Source organism: Eschrichtius robustus, chromosome 8 (genome assembly GCF_028021215.1).
Source record: "Eschrichtius robustus isolate mEscRob2 chromosome 8, mEscRob2.pri, whole genome shotgun sequence".
In the NCBI taxonomy this organism is placed as follows: Eukaryota; Metazoa; Chordata; class Mammalia; order Artiodactyla; family Eschrichtiidae; genus Eschrichtius; species Eschrichtius robustus.
The window spans coordinates 26,439,717-26,459,477 of NC_090831.1; positions in this window are offsets into that span (position 1 = coordinate 26,439,717).

The following is a 19,761-nucleotide window of genomic DNA, read 5'->3' on the forward strand; positions in this document are numbered from 1 at the left end:
GCGGAACCACCAGACAAATCCGGATTGGGAGGCATGCCACAAAATAACTGCAAACTATAGCAATGCCAAGGTCACCAAAGTCAAGTAAAGATTGAGTAATTCTTCCAGACTGAAGAAAACTAAAGAGAGATGAAAGCTAAGTGCAGCCAGTAGTTATAAACTGAATCATCTTGCAAGAAAGACATTTTTGAAACAAGTAGTGAAACTTGAATGGTATCTGAGAATTAGATGGAAAAATGTATCAGTGTTAATTTGTATAGGGGGAAGTCTTTATTTATGGGAATTACACAATATGGTATCTGACGGTGATATGATATCAGTCTGGCAAACTAAACCATTCATTAAAAAAATCTTACTCTTCTAGTCAGAGAGAGAAAGATAAATATCTTATGATATCACTTATACGTGGAATTTAAAATATGATACAAATGCACTTATTTATGAAACAGACTCACAGACATAGAAAACAAATTTATGGTTACTAAAGGAGTGGGGGGGGGGGATAAATTAGGAGTTTGGGATTAACAGATACACACTACTATATAAAAAATAAATAACAAGGACCTATTATATAGCACAGGGAACTATATTCAATATTCTGTAATAACCTGTAATGGAAAGGAATCTGAAAAAGAATATATATATAAAAAACTGAATCACTTTGTTGTACACCAGCAACTAACACAACATTGTAAATCAACTATACTTAACAGAAAAATCTACTCTTCTGTAAATTTTGTGATTATCTCACAACAAAGATATTAAAAACAGAAAAAATACATCGACTCAAAAAAATTCTTAAAATGATTCTGAAACCACGGAGTTTGATTCCAAAATTTCAAAATATATTATTTCATTATTTCATATTTTATTGGAATATATAATATAATCTTCACACTATTAACTGGTGCAGAATCTAGGAAAAGAGGAAGAACAGTTCAATTTGGTTTATGAAGTTAACAGCATTCTGACACTCAAATGCCAAAATATAGTATATATGACTAGACAGCAATCTCTACGTAATACAAAATCCTAAGTAAAATATCACCATTCCAAATTCCAGACTAAATCATGAGCAATTAGGGTCAAGACTAGGAATAGAAGGTCTGTATAATATGTAATAATGAAAAATATAGGCACTGAGGTAAAATAACGTGGCCTGAATCCTTGGGCTGCCGCTTACTACCTGGGTGAACTTGGATAGGTTCCCAAACCTCTTTAAGCCTCAGTTTCTTCCTTAATAACCTAGTTCATACTGTGGTGGGAAATAATTGAAATATGCATATATATATATATATATATTATATAATATATATATATACACACTAGCTAATTATTATTAAAAGTAGAAGATACATCAGTAACTACCTAATCAGAAAAAATTAAGGGACTTCCTTGGTGGTCCAGTGGTAAAGAATCTGCCTTACAATGCAGGGGATGCAGGTTTGATCCCTGGTCAGGTAACTAAGATCCCACATGCCGCGGAGCAACTAAGCCTGTGTGCCACAACTACTGAGCTCACGTGCCTCATCTAGAGAGCCCACATGCCACAGCTACGGAGCCCACACGCCCTGGAGCCTGTGCACCACCACTAGAGAAGAGAAAAACCCTCACGCCACAACTAGAGAGAAGCCCACGCACCACAAGGAAAAGCCTGTGTGCCACAACAAAAGATCCCGCATGCCTCAACAAAGATCCCGTGTGCCGCAAGTAAGACCCGACGCAGCCATAAATAAATAATAAATAAATCTTTAAAAAAAAAAAAAAGAAAAAATTAAGAGTAGCTTCCTTTGCTTCTAAGAAAACATTTAATAAAGTATAATACCTAATATAACTACTCCAGGACAGAATATACACACACACACACACACACACACACACACAGACACCCCTCTAGCAATAAAATTTTTCTTTAATAAAATAAAGAATATCAATCTATATTAGCCACCTATTGCTACATAGTAAATTACCTCAAAATTTAGCAGCTTAAGACAACAATAAACTTTTATATATCTCTCAATTTCTGTGGATCCAGAATTCAGAAGAGACAGGAATGGGCAGTTCTGCCTCAGAGTCTCTTATGATATGGTAGTCAAGATATTGGTTGAGGTTGTAGTCATCTGAAAGCTTAAGTGGGGTTCAAATTTCTGTCTCCCTTGTTGCCAAAACGTCATAGCTAGCCAGATGAGACTAGCTGCTGGAGAAAGCCATAGTTTTGTCTATGTGAGCCTCTCTTTAGGGCTGTTTGAGAGACCTCATGACATAGTACCTGGCTCTCTTTTGAGTGAGCAATCCAAGAGAGCAAAGCTAAAGCTACAATGTCTTTTATTAACTAGCCTTAGATGTCATTCCATCATGTTCACAGTATTCACATAGAACAGACCATTCATGGTGGGAAAGGATTACACAAGGATATGAACACCAAGAATGAAGGACTGGAAGCCATCTTGGAGCCTGGCTATCACACTATCTGAAACCAATAATCAATACCTCATCTATGATGAAACCTAGAGTGGACCACTTTTGGTTGACTAAACGGTCCTCCCATGAACTTCCTTTTTCAGTGACATCCATGATCCACAAATGAAATGGTGCACCAGATACCTCCTGCTTACCAGCAATGACTCAAGGCCATGACCACATTTATTTGGTCACATGACTCAGACTAGGCCAGGCAGTATCTGCTTCCTGTAAATTTGCCTTGGCACAAGAAGTTCCCAATGTAAACCTGGCTATCTTCTTGAAAAGAGGTATTCTAAACTCAGATATAGTAGCCAGCAGTCATTTTGCAGCATAAGAGAAAAATGAAGCTCTGTACAAAGAGAAACCGATGAGAACTGGAGAGAGAATACATCCTGTGGTGGTTATTGATTGGTTGCCCATGGAAAATCTATTTTCTCTTTTTAAATTATCAACACATCTACGTCTCCTGTAGGTGGTATGAGAGATGCTTCTATCACTCCTGTCTTGTGGAGTAAACCACAAAACCAAGGCAGGACTGATCATCGCATTCCATCTTCTAGACATGACGATGGCCTGGAACTTTGTGAGCATAGTGAGCATTTGGTCTTAAGGAATCTCAGATATTTAAAGACACTTGCTCTTTCCTGAAGGAATGAGAAGGCAGGTAGCCTTGGGATGCATTGGCTGCCATACTGGAATCAGGCTCAGGATCAAGCTGGCACTGAGAAAGGCAGAGGGAAGAGGCAGGAAAAAACTTGACCCTTGTTAATATATTTGAAAAATTATGGTCAGCTTTATATGAAGCCTCACCTACCTCTAGACTTCTCAGTTATATAAGCTAATAAAGTATATTTTATTTTTTGAATGCTAGAGACATCTTTATTTTGCAATTATCAGAATGTAAGAACACTTTTTTTTTTTCCTCAAAGATTTGCTGGGAGGCAACAATGATAATTCCCAGATCTCTGGAAGTAGCCTAATGTGAGAGTATTTTTAAATCTGGCAGTATTTTCACATTTCTTTTATTTACAGAGCTTCTTTCTCTCTAATAGTTTAGCAGAGAAGTTAGGCCTCTAATTATGCAGGCTTCACTCACAATGGGGATACTTCTCATATGATCATCAACCTAACAAAAAATTTAGTTCTTTCTTCTGGCTTTCATAATACAATTTGAATTTGTGTCCATGTTGCACATAATATGGTTTTTCGGTATTCTACGTGCTTTTATTCTCCTCAAACTTTTAATTAAAAAAATTTTCAAGTCCTCAGAAATGTCAAAAGGATATTACAGAGAACATCCCTAAATACTTTACCTAGATGATTGATCAGTTGTCACTATTTTGCCACGTTTTCTCTCTTTCTCTTCTCCCCTTGTGTATGTTTGTGTATGTATGTATGTGTGTGTGTGCGCGTGTGTGTGTGTACAGATACACGTATATCCATAGGCACACACAGATTTTATTTTGGTTATCAAATGCTGGGATTGTACACCCCAAAACTTAGAGCTTAAAACACAGCTGACTATTACCTTTCATGGTTCTGTGGGTTGACTGGGCTCAGCTGGGTGATTTTTGTTTGGGGTCTTTCATGAGGCTGACGTCAGTTGACGGTTTCAGTTAACTGAACCCTCAAGATGGTCCATTCACATGTCTACCATGCATTGACTAAAGCAGTCTCCTGTATTAACTATATTTTCTTTTTCTCTGTGTTCTTTTCCCTCCCACAGTATTGTTAATTTATCAAGAAAAAGTGTTCCTTAGCCCAGATACTCACAGTTCATAGTTTCAAGGTTCAGGAACACAGGTCAGTGACAAACTTCCATGGAACGCAACCCAAAGAAATTCTTTACATTCAGAATCACTTTGTACTCTGAAAGATACCTGCCTTCCTCATCTCCTCAAAATCTTTATGGAATCATAATTTCTGTAGAAATCTACATATGCCTTCTTTCTTGGTTCAGCCACAGCAAATTTATAGAAAGCTGCAACCCCCAGGGTTACAACGAATGCTCCAACAATATGGTGGCCAGAAGGCCACGCATCTGAGGTTTCACCAAAGAATTGGAAGCCGTGGTAGTTACTCTCCTCAACAACAACGTCCTTCCAGACTGATGGAAAAATAGACCATTTTCTGTATTCTTGATATGCTGGCCTCTGAGGCCTTGTTGCCTAGAGAGAGACTGCCACTCCCAGCGCTGGCTATTTCTCAGAGATAGCAAATGACGTGCAAGGGAGCATGCCCTTTGTATGCAACTAACCAATCAAAAGCCCATATTCTTTACTACCTCCTCTATCTGGCTCTTACACTTTAGGGGGCAGTCTTCCCTCTGGTCTAGTTATCCCAGCACCAGGTACCAGACCAGTGAAGACAGCCCCTACATCCCAGAGCCTGCTGAAATTATTCACACTAGCCAGTCCTAAAACTTCTTACCTTGTTGGCCTTTCCTTTCCTATGGAGATCAAGATAAAGATTCCTACTCCATACTTTCCCCACTCCTTCTGCCTCCTGACCCACCCTAGTGGATCCCTGCAGGGCCCTATGTCGTACTATGTGTCCTTTCCTCTTGACAATTGTGAGCAACAAACAATCCTTTCAAAAGTAGTTGTCTCTTCAACTGTTGGTCTCACCATAGCTGAAAATTAACCAAACCTACATTTAAAAACATCTCTTAGGTTTCCCAAAGCATGGTGAGTGTCCAGAGGATGTAAACTCCACTAGTCTCTTAATGCTTGGGCCCAGAAACTGGCACTGTACCACTCCTGCCATATTCTATTGGCCAGAGCAGTGACAGAGTCTGCCTACACTCAAGGAGAGGGTAACTGAACCTGGCCCCTTACTGGAATGAACATCAAAGAGTTGTGGCCATCATTAGTCTGCCATAGTCCATCTTATGTCTACAAATTATTTACATCTCTTTCATATGTAAAATGTACTTAGCACCTTCACCATCCCAAGAACCCAAAATGTACCAACAATTACAGCATTAGCCTAGGATCCTGTCATCTAATTCAGCTCCAGGTGCAGGTGAAGCTACATGGATGATATTTATTGAGCATGATTGCTTTCAATATGAAGACCTATAAACTAAAGAGAGAATTTACCCGCTGTCCACAGACCCAACCTAAAATGGTGAAGCTGAGATACAATAATCACAATTGACATTCCCACTGAAAGGGAAGGGAGAGTGGGAAACAGGGTCATAGTAGTTACTCATCCAGAGCAATCCTGAAAGCCAGCTGAGCACCTGTCTCAACTGATTACGATCTAGTCCTATTCCCTGGGAATGATTCTATGAAACCCCTGCATCCATCATCTAGACTCCTGGTTCTACTGGCTGAGTCATCTTGCCATTTTGATAAGAAATAGCCTGTACTTGCAACTGAATAGATTTCAGGGTTTTCTACTTGCCTTTGGAAGGTTCAGCAACCAAAGGCCTCTTTTCACTTCGTGCTGTCTTTGTCTCATACTTTCCTATGAATCATAATGGGATTCACTCTATTATCTAAAAGTCACACCCACAGATCTCTTCAGGAAAGCCTCTCTCTATTTCATACCCAAAGTGAAGCTTCCGTGGGACAGTGCCTTTAAGGTTCCCGGAAGTCTACTGTTTAATTGAGAAAGACTGCAAGGAAACTTTTTCAGAACCTTAGAAAGTTTTTTGCTTAACTGAAAGTTAATTAGCTCTTTCTGTCTTACAGAAACAGAAGGTCCTCCAGGGGTACCCTGGATTGATCTTTGCCCTGAAGTCATGTCTTATGTTGTGAATTTTTTCTGGGAAAGCCTGGGGATATGAAACAGCTTTATTTTTAAATCCAGGAAGTCCTAGCTCCTTTATATTATTTTATAAATTCCCCAAAACCAAACAGACTCTTTGTTAGTTCATCTCTTTCTTCTTTTATTTTACCATAGAGAGTATATTAGTTTCCTTGAACTGCATAACAAATTGCCACCAACCGGGTGGCTTAAAATAACAGGAATTTATTCTTTCACAGTTCTGGAGGCTACGAGTACAAAATCAAGTGTTGGTAGGGGGCCATGCTCACTCAGAAGATTCTAGAGGAGAGCCTGTTCCATTCCTTTCTCTTTGCTACTGGTGTTGCCAGCAATCCATGGTGTTCCTTAGCCTATAAACACATCACTCCAATATTTGCCTCTATTTTAACATGGGATTTTACCTGTGTGTCCATGTGTTTATGTCTCTTCTCTTCTTATAAGGATACCAGTCACATTGGACTAGGGCCCACCCTAATAACCTCACTTAACTTGATTACATTTGCAAATATCTTACTTCCAGATAAGGTCAAATTCACTAACTTGGGGTTAGCACTTTATCTTTTGGGGGTGGGATGCTCTTCAACCTATAGCAGGCAGCTAGAAACAGCCAGTTGCCACTTTCTCAATTCCTCCTGGAAACCTTCGCAGCCAGATTGACAAACGCAATTAGGTACACTTTCTATTTTTTTTTTTTTTTTAAATTGCAGGTGCCAGTATTACCAAACTTTCCTTTACTCTACAACAAGGACTCCTTTCTTTCCACCTCACACTAATATTTTCAAACCCTTACCAACAGTCTCCTCTAGGCTCTTCCAACTTGGACCACTCATTCCCAAAGTCAATGCCACATGTTTAGTGCTTTTTGATACAGCAGTCAGTCTCTTTCTCTCTCCCCTCCCCCATACACTCACAGGTGCGCATGCACACACGCACACACACATTTATACAGTAAGACTAATTTTCAGACATCATGGCACTACACATCATCTCTCAGTACTTTGACAAATGTCTCCTAAGAATTGGGCTGTTCTCTCTTATTACCACAATACAATTATTTAATTCAAGAAATTTAACTTTGATACAATCTGTTTACTTAATATATGCTTTTGTAAACTAAAATTATGAAGGAAAGAAGAGTATCTTATATCAGTATGCAAATGAGAGCAGTTCTATCTAGCAAGGCTCTGAATGAACTGATTTGGCTTCTGGGGCTTTATAATTCTTCTAACTCTAAGTGTCTAAGTGATTACCTATTGTTGATTATATCACTTCATTAAAAATGCTAAATAAAATGCCATTTATTAACTTCAGTTTTTAAATATTTATTCGGCATGTCAAAACTCCAATTTTCCATGTAATAACTTTGAAATGAGACTATTAATCTATATGCTGGTTAAGTCACTGCAGATTTCTCCTGTAAGGAGATTAGCAAAGATTATATCTAGTTTTGTTTGTTTCACATTATTTTCTTGCAATGAGTGGATGATGAAAAAACTAAATTATATATGCACATTCAATTTAAGAAACATGACATATAGCATTTTATAAACATTTTACCACATAATTTAAAAAATTTAGTTGTATCCCATATCAAGAAAACCTTCTCAAAGAAAACAAAGTGTGTCCAGATGACGAAGGTACCTCAAGGGTTAATATTTATCCTTTATTTCTTCATAATTTCATTGAATCCACATAAAGGAAACAGTCAATATATTAATGAAAGTCACTGTAAAATTGAAAGACTCAAATAACACTAATATTTTTATAAAAACTTTAAATCATAAAGAGCCATGATAAAGCACTAACTTTTTGATGCAGATAAAGTATTTTTTAATTCATTTTTTCCTTAAAATGACTTTTTTTTATCAAGTCACAATGGAGCAAGCATTACAGGTAGAAACAAATAAATATATATATTCCTACATTAATTTGGCCCAAAATTTTGGGAGCATTTCGGGCACACTGAATTCATTAGTAACACGCTTCCACACAGCAAAATCATTTTAGGTTATAGTTTCAAAGCTTACTTTCTTTCAAGTCTAGGGCCTGAGGTTTTATATTAATTTTCAGAATGGACAAAAGCAAATCGGGGGGAATATACGACACATAGAAAGCAGAGAATTAACATGGAATTTGCAATATCCATATAGAAGGGTATCGCTGCACAATATCTAATCATTAGTCTACTCTGTCTTAAACGAAGCAGGAATAATACTGAAGGTTATTAATCATTCAATTTTCACAGCAGTGCACCAGCATGAATTTATTTAGCACAGCCACTTACACTGTTTTGACACATTAGAAAAAAAAGTGTTTTGTCTAACTGGCCTTCAAACTCCCACTTCCACCAGGATGTTGTGTTAATCTATTATTATTTCACATGATATGTGCTACGTGGCACAGAGAGAACACAGCCTGGTTTCAGATATGCTAACGAAGTTCCATTGTGTCATTTGTGTATTCCCTTTAATCACTCTCCTCTCCTTCTACAGAGATTTTAAAAGGATACATCTTCAAAGAAGGTGAAGAAAGACACTGCATCTACAGTAGCATTTCCTACAGAAAGCCACTTGGAACCTCACTGTCTGAACAGCTGATACAGTTTTGAAGGCTAATGAGAGGCACAAGCGCCCGGTGGCATGAGTGTCACAAATACCTTTCTTTCTTCATTTGCTTGATTATCTGCAAGTAAGTAGCCTTATGAGAGTCTATGACTGAGAATTGTTCACTACCCAGATTCTCTCAAAAGTCAAGTAAAGTGATTTCACAGGAAAATAATCTAAGAAACATGGTACTCATTCCCTTTATGACCACATCACAACCTTCATTAATATATAAACAGACGCTTTTATCAAGACTCGTTAGAAGAAAGATCCCACTGAAAAGCACTTTCTGGGTTTCCAGGACTATTTCATATTTCTCTTTTCTTTTCAAATGTCTTCCTCACTGCTTCCTTAATCTTACTATCTCACCTTAGACTTGTGAAATAAGAAGCAGTCACTGAGGAACTCTGAATTCCTCCCACAAGTAAGAACCTACCTACATCTGTACACAGTCACACTATCTTCTCTGTTGCTGTGGATGAAGGCTCCCTCCCTTTATCAAAGATGAACTTTTAACTTCTCTGCTTGAGCTCTGGATGCCATCGTCTCTCACCTCAGCAACTTCATGCCCATTACTATTCTCCTTCTTATATAATTGGTTTCTTCCTATCTACTGGATATTTCTACCAGCAGGCAAACATGCTTGAGTACCACTTAAAATAAATAATCCCCTTTGTTCCACATCCTTTCCAGCTACCTCACAGTTTCTCTCTTCACAACAAAACATCTTGAAAGAGATGCCCAGGATTTCTGTCTCCACATTATTTATCAACATTTATTACTGGCATTTTTGCCCTTCTTGCTTCTTCTATTTCTGCTTTTTTTTTGCTGACAAATTTCAAAACAAATCTCAGACATCATATCTTTTTGCTCATACTTTCCCATACCTCTGAGATAAAGTCATTTCTAAATAAATACACTATTAATACTACACCTAACAAAATAACAGTAATCCTAAATGATCTAGTACCCCATTAATGCTCAATTTTTCCTAGTTGTATTAAAAACAGTGTTCCTTTACCCTTTAAAACTGCTGTTTTTTGTTGAAGCAATTGTATCACATATACCATGGACCTTGGCTAATTACATTTTCTTGATATCACTAAACATATCCTTGTATCCCTCATAGTTCCTGTGAGATGACATAGAGATTTAATTAGATTAAGGTTTGATTTTTGTTGTTGTTGTTTAAGTGTTAATATTGGCTGTGCTGGTAACGCTGCCCAACTCAAAAAATAAAGTCAGTTTTTTTCCCCAGTTCTCCACTTCTATAAAATTTATTTTTTGAGCTTTTAATGGTGCCACTTCCCCCATCTCCTACATCATGTTCAACAGGTATCTTCTCTGCTATTTCAGACTGAAAGCTGTTAGAAGGAAAAGCCCTCAGCCTTCTGCCAGTGGATTAGTACACGTGCCCATATAAGCACTTGGGCATTTGTTTCTGTTAAAGTTGGAAGTGATGTCATTTTTCCTACCTGAGAGTCTTCTGCCCCTTCTCAGGGAAATTGTTACATTGACCTCTCTCTTCTAGTTCAACTTCTTTTTTTCTGCTTTTATTCCATTAGCATTTAAAAATGCTCCCATTTAAAAAATAATGAAAGAACTCTCTTTTAGTCCCCTAACCATCTCTGGCTATCTTTTTCATCCTGATTCATAACAAAACACTTTGAAGGAGTTTTCTACACTCATAATGAATTCTTTCTTATCTCCCACCCACTTCTCAACCCATTGCAATCTGGCTTTTTCCCATCAACAATTCCATTGAAATTGCAGTTGCCAAGGAAATCAACAATTTCCACATCACTAAATCAGATGACCATTTCTTAGTTCTTATGTTGATTTAGTGTCTAGAAATATTTGGCTGTCTTGATGACTTTTTTTTTAGGTTGAATTTTTTTAAAAATTCATTTTATTTATTTTACTTTTGGCTGCATTGGGTCTTTGTTGCTGTGCGCAGGCTTTCTCTAGTTGGGCAAGCGGGGGCTACTCTTCGTTGTGGTGCATGGGCTCACTGTGGTGGCTTCTCTTGTTGCAGAGCACGGGCTCTAGGCGTGTGGGCTTCAGTAGTTGTGGCTTGCGGGCTCTAGAGCGCAGGCTCAGTAGTTGTGGTGCACGGCCTTAGTTGCGCGGCATGAGGGATCTTCCCAGACTAGGGCTCAAACCCACGTCCCCTGCATTGGCAGGCGGATTCCTAACCACTGTGCCACCAGGGGAGCCCATGACTCTTTTCTTGAAAACTGTCTCTATTTTGTTAAAAGCTAAGGTGATCTTGGCATACCTAGAAAGGCAGCAAATAAAATCCGGCACTCTCAGCTACTTAGGAACCACCCTAAAATGGATGATTTTACTAACTGCCATTTCTCTTGGTGGGACACAGGAACCACAGGGGATTTATTCAATAAATTGATACTTCTGGAATATGGTGTGATCATATGTCCAAGACTTGTTCTGCCTCTATCTTTTATAATTTCAACCATTGCTATAAAGAACCCTCACTAATTCCTAATGCCCATTTCCTTCATAGAGTTTTAATCAGATATTTAACTAACTAGGAGGAGAGTCAGTTTTAAAAGAATTATACTCTTTTTATTTTATTTTATTCAGGGTATACAAGATTTCACATTTTCCTTCTGTAAAAGCAAGCTAATTAGAATGGTGAATGGAGTTTGGAAATAGAATTCCTGACCACCATATATAAGGAATGTTTTTTCAGTTGATAAGACAGTATAAAAAAAATTGAGCCCCAAGGAATTAATTAAAAGTGGATTATAATAATGAATACCAGGGCTGGAAAGGTCTTGTTGGACAAATCATTTTTAAATTATAATAATTAGCTAAATTCCAATAATTCTACTATATATATTACAGCATCCTCATTCTCGTTTGTAAGGAGAATATTTTCTAGTCAAACTCATTAATTTATTTTAAAAAATTACTGAACAAAACTTTTCAATAATGATACTTTATGATTTCTTTTTTTTATAAATGTACTCTAAAGAAACAGTACTAATATCAAGAAATAACACAATTTCAATTGGATTTTTGACAATGATTTATCGTTCTTGTGAAGTCTGTTGGATGACCACTTTGGTTTCAGCTCCATAGCAGTACAGAGAATTTACCTCTATAGTCAAAGTAGATGTCACTGTCTAGATTTTATGTCATGTATAACATGACAACACACATGATAATACATTGATACTAGAGAAAAGTCGAATTATTTAATATTACCTGGTAGTTATCATAGAAAACTTGGCTAAAAGTCAAGATAAGTATAATTTATGATATATGGTAACATCAATTCTGCTGAATTTGTGCATAAATTAACAGAATAACTGATTGTTATCTGGCAGCACTTTCTACTGAATTTTTATTAAATTGGTTCAAAATTAAGATAAATTTTTGGATCAGTTATTTCACAATTGGGAAAATTATTATTATTCCACAGTAAATGATATAGCTGAATATGCTATTAAATTCTATTCCTTGAAATAAATACAGATATATCTATACCATTATGCAAAACTGAAAAAGATACAGTGATTACATAAGGTGTACATAATATATAACCTGTAAATTCAGACCAAGGACTCTGGAAGTCCAAGGATCTGAGGGCTTTAAAATGTAAAGCTGCTCTATGTAAAATGCAAAATGTAAACCTTACTGTATCAATGTAGAGTAATTATAATTTGATTATTTTTAATAGGAAAAAATTCAACCACATACACAGCTAGTAGGAAGGTTAAAAGACAAGAGTAATAAAATCATCTATATCCATAATAAGTAGTTAAGGGACAAACAAAACAAAAAGATGTAAAATATGTCAAAAACAGTAAACATGGTGGGTGGGTAAAAATGCAGGGTTGTTAAAATGTGTTTAAACTTAAGAGAGCAGCAACTTAAAATAATCACACACACATATATGAATCACACAGTAACCACAAATAAAAAATCTGCAATGGATATGCACACAAAAAAGAGAAAAAAATTCAAACATAACTCCAAAGATAGTCATCAAAATGCAAGGGAAGAGAGCAAAAGAGGAAGAAAGGAACCACAAAAACAACCTCCAAACAATGAAGAAAATGGCAATAAGTACATATCTATCAGTAATTACTTTAAATGTAAATGGACTAAACACTCCAGTCAAAAGACATAGAGTGCCTGAGTGGATACAAAAACAAGACCCATATGTATGCTGCCTACAAGAGACTCACTTCAGATTTAAAGAGAAACCTAGACTGAAATGAGGGGATGGAAAAACATATTCCATGCAGATGGAAATGAAAAGAAAGCCAAGGCAGCAATACCTATATCAGACAAAATAGACTTTAAAACAAAGACTGTAGTAAGAGACAAAGAAGGACAGTACAAAATGATCAAGGGATCAACCCAAAGAGATATAACAATTGTAAATATTTATGTACCCACCATAAGAGCGCCTAAATACATAAAGCAAATATTAACAGCACAAAGGAAGAAACTGACAGTAACACAATAGCAGTAGGGGACTTTAACACCCCACTTACATCAATGCGCAGATCATCTGGACAGAAAATCAATAAAGAAACACTGACCTTAAATGAAACATTAGACTAAATTGACTTAATACATATATATAGAACATTCCATTCAAAAGCAGCAGAACATACATTCATTTCAAGTGCACATGGAACATTCTTCAGGATTGATCACATGCTAGGCCACAAAACAAATCTCAGAAAATTTAAGAAGATTGAAATCATACCAAGCATCTGTTCTGACCACAATGTTATGAGACAAGAAATCAACTACAAGAAAAAAACTGCAAAACCCACAAACATGTGTAGGCTCAACAACATGCTACTAAACAACCAATGGATAACTGAAGAAATCAAAGAAGAAATTTAAAAATACCTGGAGACAAATGAAAATGGAAACACAATAATCCAAAATCTATGGGATGCAGCAAAAACAGTTCTAAGAGGGAAGTTTAAAACAATATACCCCTATCTCAGGAAACAAGAAAAACCTCAAACAACTGAACCTTACAGCTAAAGGTACTAGAAAGAGAAGAACAAACAAAACCCAAAGTGACTAGAAGGAAGGAAATCATAAAGAGTAGACCAGAACTAAATGAAACAGAAGCTTTAAAAAAAAAAGAGAGAGCAAGAAAATGTCAGGTAAACTAAGAGCTGGTTCTTTCAAAATATTTTTTTTTTAAATTGATAAACCTTTAGCCAAACTCATCAAGAAAAAAAAGAGGCCTCAAATCAACTCAGAAATAAAAAAGAAGTTAAAACTGACACCAAAGGAATACAAAGGATCAAACAGATTACTATGAACAACTATATGCCATATGGTCATATGTGTGTGGCCAACAGAACGATGAAAAGATGCTCAACATCACTAATCATCAGGGAAAGGCACAGTCATAATTAGACATTTCCTCACACCTGTCAGAATGGCTATTATCAAAAGACAACAAATAACAAGTGTTGGGAAGAAAAGGGAACCCTCGTGCACCGTTGGTGGGAATGTGAATTGGTACAGCCATTGTGGAAAACAGTATGGAGAGTCTTCAAAAAATTAAAAATAAAACTATCATATGATCCAGCAATTCTACTCCTTGGTATTTATCTGATGAAAATGAAAACACTAATTGGAAAAGATATATGCAGCCCTACGTTCACTGCAGTAGTATTTACAATAGCCAAGATATGGAAGCATATCTACTGTATTGCACATACTGTTCTAAGCAATGGCATCTTATACTGAATTGACCTCAACATTAAACTCTTTGCATATATCTGAAAATGTAAAATAAACAAAATATATGAATAAATTATATTTACCATCTATATTTCATTTTTCTTGCATAATTGAGGAGTTTTTTGACATAAGATTGATTTGTCAGTGGTTCTGTGAAATAAATGCCTAAATTCTTTCTTTTCATGGTACTTTACTCAAGAACACACGGGTGGTGGCCTTTGGCAGCTTCTGCTCCCCGTTATTCAATGCCCCTCTGCTATGACCAGGATATGGTATTTTTTCTGTGTTTCAATAAAAGTCCCGGGATTTATTGTGATTTGACTATGTAGGCGAGATACCCACCCTAATTAATCTCAAGGACAAGTGGAATATGATGGTGTTTAGGACAGAGAAGTAGAGTTCACTCCTTCGAGAAACGTTTGAACTGTTTCAAAGTGTTTCCCAGAGAAAAATCAGGATACAGTTACTAAAGATAGGAGATGTATAACGAGTAGCTGAAAAACTATTAATGTTCATTCAGAGTGACTCTAAATCACTTGACCTCTTTGCTTCTTTTCAAAAGAAGGATTTAGAAACCTCCTAATAAGCGAGAACTTGTTTTGCCTTTTAGTGTCACTCAGAGTAATTAAAATGTATCCCCCAAGGAAATTACTGTCCTATGGTTTGTTTATTCCATTACTTCTACAGTAAGTAACCTTGACTTAATTATTACCTTTACTTTATTACTGATATACCCCTTTTATACTGATATACCCCTTTTATATCAGTATACTGATACTTTCGTTAGTTTTTCAGTGGTGTTAAGTCATACCCATTTTGTTGGTTTTTCAATGGTATTTTTATGTTTCACTAGAACACACTTGACTTATAAATAAAATTATGGCAGTCAAAAAGCCTTAGTTCTGAGATAGATTTTAGAGTACAACTATTTAAGTGACCTCTTTTCTAGGTGTAGTAACTCAAACCCATATAGGCTAAATAGTTGCTTAATTTCATTTAATGGGCAAAATAGGAGTAAAACACATTTTTTTTTCCTATTGTAGTACACTTCCATAATCTCTGAACAGGTGACAATTCTCATACATATTTCTGGTTAAATTTTTTTCTTTTGCTAAATTTATTTATGTTAATTCATAATATTCTTGCATCTTGAGGTGGAGGGTGGGAATAGATTAAATACAAATAAAACAAAAGCAGCAGGAAGTGGAAGGAAAGGGAAGCCCTTGCATGAGTCTAACAAAAGGTCCAGTGTTTGAAATTCTAAAGTGAACTACATGTCACATGAGCGAGAGGGTCACATCCTCAAACGACAGAGGCGCGTGTATTTCCTGTCCTGATGGTAATACAAATGACATTTAAGTAAGTGAAAGTGTGGGTCATGTGTTCCTCTGAATTTTAAGAACAGCATCAACAGCAAATCACATGAAGCCTATATAATTGCATGTGTTCTTTGTTTATTGATTTTTATGTTAGGCATACAATAACATACGGTGAAAGGGGGGTTATATTACCATTTTCTTGTTTACTTACCCTGAGGTCTGTTACCAGTACAGATTTTCTTTATAGATGCATTCTTCTGAGCTGTTTGTATAAATATACTTCACAACACTGTAAAAAACACATCCATTTTGGGTTTTTCTTTGAGGCTTCTTTTCTTTGAGGTATTTGCTGGTTGTAAATATCAGGGGAAACACTCAAAATCAATTATATTCCATTGCAAGACATAAAAGGACAAAAGATATTTTAGTATGATTTGAGGATGCAGTGATTTTCTTTAGCATGGTGTAAGGCCGCTTTTGATCTGGTCATGTATAAATTCAGACTCAAATTCCATCACTCATTTCTATGTACTCCTTGGTCCAACCATACTGAACTACTATTAAGTTATTATTTGTCATACTTTGCTAAGCACTGCTAGGTACTGTGTTAAGCACCTTACATACATAATAAGAAACTTAACAACAACTCTATGACAGATGTATTGTTAAATAACCCTCATCTCACTGGAGAAGAAACAGAAACTTAGACAAAGTCAGGCAAGGCTGTAGTATCACTGTCAGTAGCAGATGCGAGGATTCCTATCGCCACATGATCCCAAGCCCATGCTCTTCTACTCGGTGCTATATATACAGCCTCCTAATCGCTTCTCATAAACCACCATGCTATTTAATACCCTCATGTCTTTATGTCCTCAACGTCCATTGCTGGAAATGTCCTTATTCTTTTCCATCAGAAAAATTCCTGTACATCCTTCCACTGAAGTCACAGATCAAGCCTCCAGTCTCCACCATGATACTTAACATAGGGAACTGTAATTGCTTGTTTTCTAACAGGATTTTCCTCTGGCTGTGAGTTCCTTGAGAATAGAGATCATATATTATACATCTTTGATCCTGCAGTCTATCACAGAGCTTAGCTCTAGAAAAGGAACATAGAATAAACACTCACAAAAACACTGCATCATTATGTATCTCTCTGACACTAAACTCTACTGTGTAAAGAATGGCTGCTATACTTGGTAAGCAAAATAGTTTCTTGTTAGCTCATTGAGCACATAATAAAATCCTGCAAATGTTAAATGCGTTCTTTTTGTTTCTTCTTTTCTTTTCCTTTTCTTTCTTTTTTTTTTAAATTTTAGGTGTAAACAATGTAATTCAACCCTTACTGAATCTATAGTGTGGTAGAGATTTAAGAGCAGTTTTTCTAAGATATCAAACTGGTCCCTACCAAGGGGGGAAAACGCGGTGGGGTGGGGATGGTGGTGTGCTGAATTGGGCAATTGGGATTGACATGTATACACTGATGTGTATAAAATTGATGACTGATTAAAAAAAACAAAACAAAACTGGCCCCTGTTGGGAAGAGGGCCTTCAAAGGGCAGAGAGCTGCATGCCCTAACTGCTTTCTCTCTTTTTTGCTTCTTCTCCAACTTCTTACCCTATAAATCTCCTAAGACCCTGCCTTCATCTTGGGTTGGCAGTAAATCACTACTTGATCCTGTTCTGCTCTGGAAAGAGTGACAGGGGAGCAGTACCCATGGGGCTTCAGGTCCTGAGGATGAGGCCTGGAGGAACAGGAACCTCCATGGTGATCAGGGCTCCAGATGCCGTATCAAAAATAAAATTATACCGCTCACACGTTACTGTCCTGTTAACATAACTTTTGTTAATTATGTTAAAAGGGTGTCCATATCTAGCCAAGATCTTATACGGGATTGCCTTTTGTATTAGAGTTTATGTATGCCAGGCTCCAGAATGTGGGGATAGGAGACAAGAAATAAAATCCCTATACCCTCACAAAATATTAATACTTATTCTACTAGGTCTCCTCCTCTAAAGATTGACAAAGCTGGCTAATCTTTAGAATCACCTGAGAAGCCTTCTTAATTCTAATTCAGAAGGTATATATTGGTGTTATGAAAAATTTATTTTTTAAATAAAGCTTCCCAATATTCTGGTAATTTTATAGGTTTGGGAAGTATTGTCATAAATCCTAAGAGTAACCAAATTATTCTTAGTGTTAACCACTTCTATCCCTCTATATTAAAACATACTCATTCCATTATTTATTACAAGACTCCATGTCTCTTGCATTATGTCGGTAATAAGGATACAATTTCAGGTGACAAAAGAAGAATTGAAGAGGATGAAGCTGTCACAGTCTTGGAATGTTGAAGAGATTGTAATCAGTCAACAAGTATTTACTGAGTCTCAGTAAGACTATTAAATCATGGTAAGTGCTATGACAGGAGTATAATTGAGGTTTGTGGGATACACACAGGATGGGGTGTTAAATTATAGCTGGAGGGATTAGGCAGAGCCTGATGAAAGCAGTAATTTTGAGTTAGACATTTAAAATGAAGACCAGTTCTTGGAAGGTCATGAATGCTATAGTAGGGACTTCAGATTTGATATGTAGGCAATAAGTAGCTTTTGAAAGATTAAGCAGGTAATTTGACAAGATGTGTATTTCAGAAAGATTTGTCTAGCGACACGCAGTGTCCATAAAGAGAATCAAGACGGGAAACAGAGAGACTGTTAGGAGACTATTAAAATTATTTGGTAGTAATAAGGATGGACAGCAGATGTTAATGAAAGGCAGTCTTTTTTTTTTTTTTTTTTTCACAAATGCAATCTGTGAGCTAGCAGAAAAATGGTAAGAATGATTTCTAGATTTTCTGGAAGGAGCAACTCGGTGATGATGAGGACATTGACACTGAGCATGGAGGAGCAAATTTAGAGAGCAATTTCATGTTCAGGTTTGGGAATTTTAAGAGGATCTGTCTGGTAGATATATAGATTTTGGAAACAGAGTCATTAGTACAGTACCACTTCCAGACACCGAAATGTAATCTCTTTATAGTTTTTCTTGTGATCTCTGTTCTCTATCAATAATCCAGCAATTTACTAATCAAATTAGTAAATAATTTCAGTTATAGTTTTGAAATATTTGATGTTGTGAAGTAATTTACCTTTTCATTTTCAGCACAATCCCTGGCTTACAACTGGTTGAATGCATGAATGTATACTATAATTTTCAATCAACAGTTCAAGGAATCAAGACATACAGACATAAATGTTAAATACCAGATGAAAAGGGGAAATCACGACACACTAGAAAAGATATGCCTTCACAAAGGAGATGATATTTAGCCAGGCTTTGAAGAATGGGTAGGTTCTGAATGAGTATGCTGAAGCAGAAAAAATACTAAAGCTTGGGAACTTGATATGAGAGCAACATTTTCACATGCATTTATTATCTTAAACTCAGTGATGGTCCAGTTAATAGCCTTCAGGTTTAAAAAAGAAATATCTGATTAAATATTGTTTCTCTGTATGGTTAGGAGTCATCAATCTAGACTGAAAACATTGTATCTGTTTTAGATTTAAAATGACTTTTGGGCTCCCAACTTACATCCAATAGAAGATTCAGCGTATGTGTTATTTCATTAGAAGGAAAAGGAATCAGGAAAAAAAAGCAAAAAATACTGTAAGTAGGCATAGTATGGAGAATTGTATGACTGGTAGATGCTAGTGTCTACAAAAGTAGACATTTCATTGGTAAAACTCTTTGTAGAATAAAAAGAAGATTGAACCAGATAAATTCATAGAAGATCCTCCTTTGACATTTGCTTGGAAGTAGGTATTGTGAAATTTCAGTGCCTTATGAG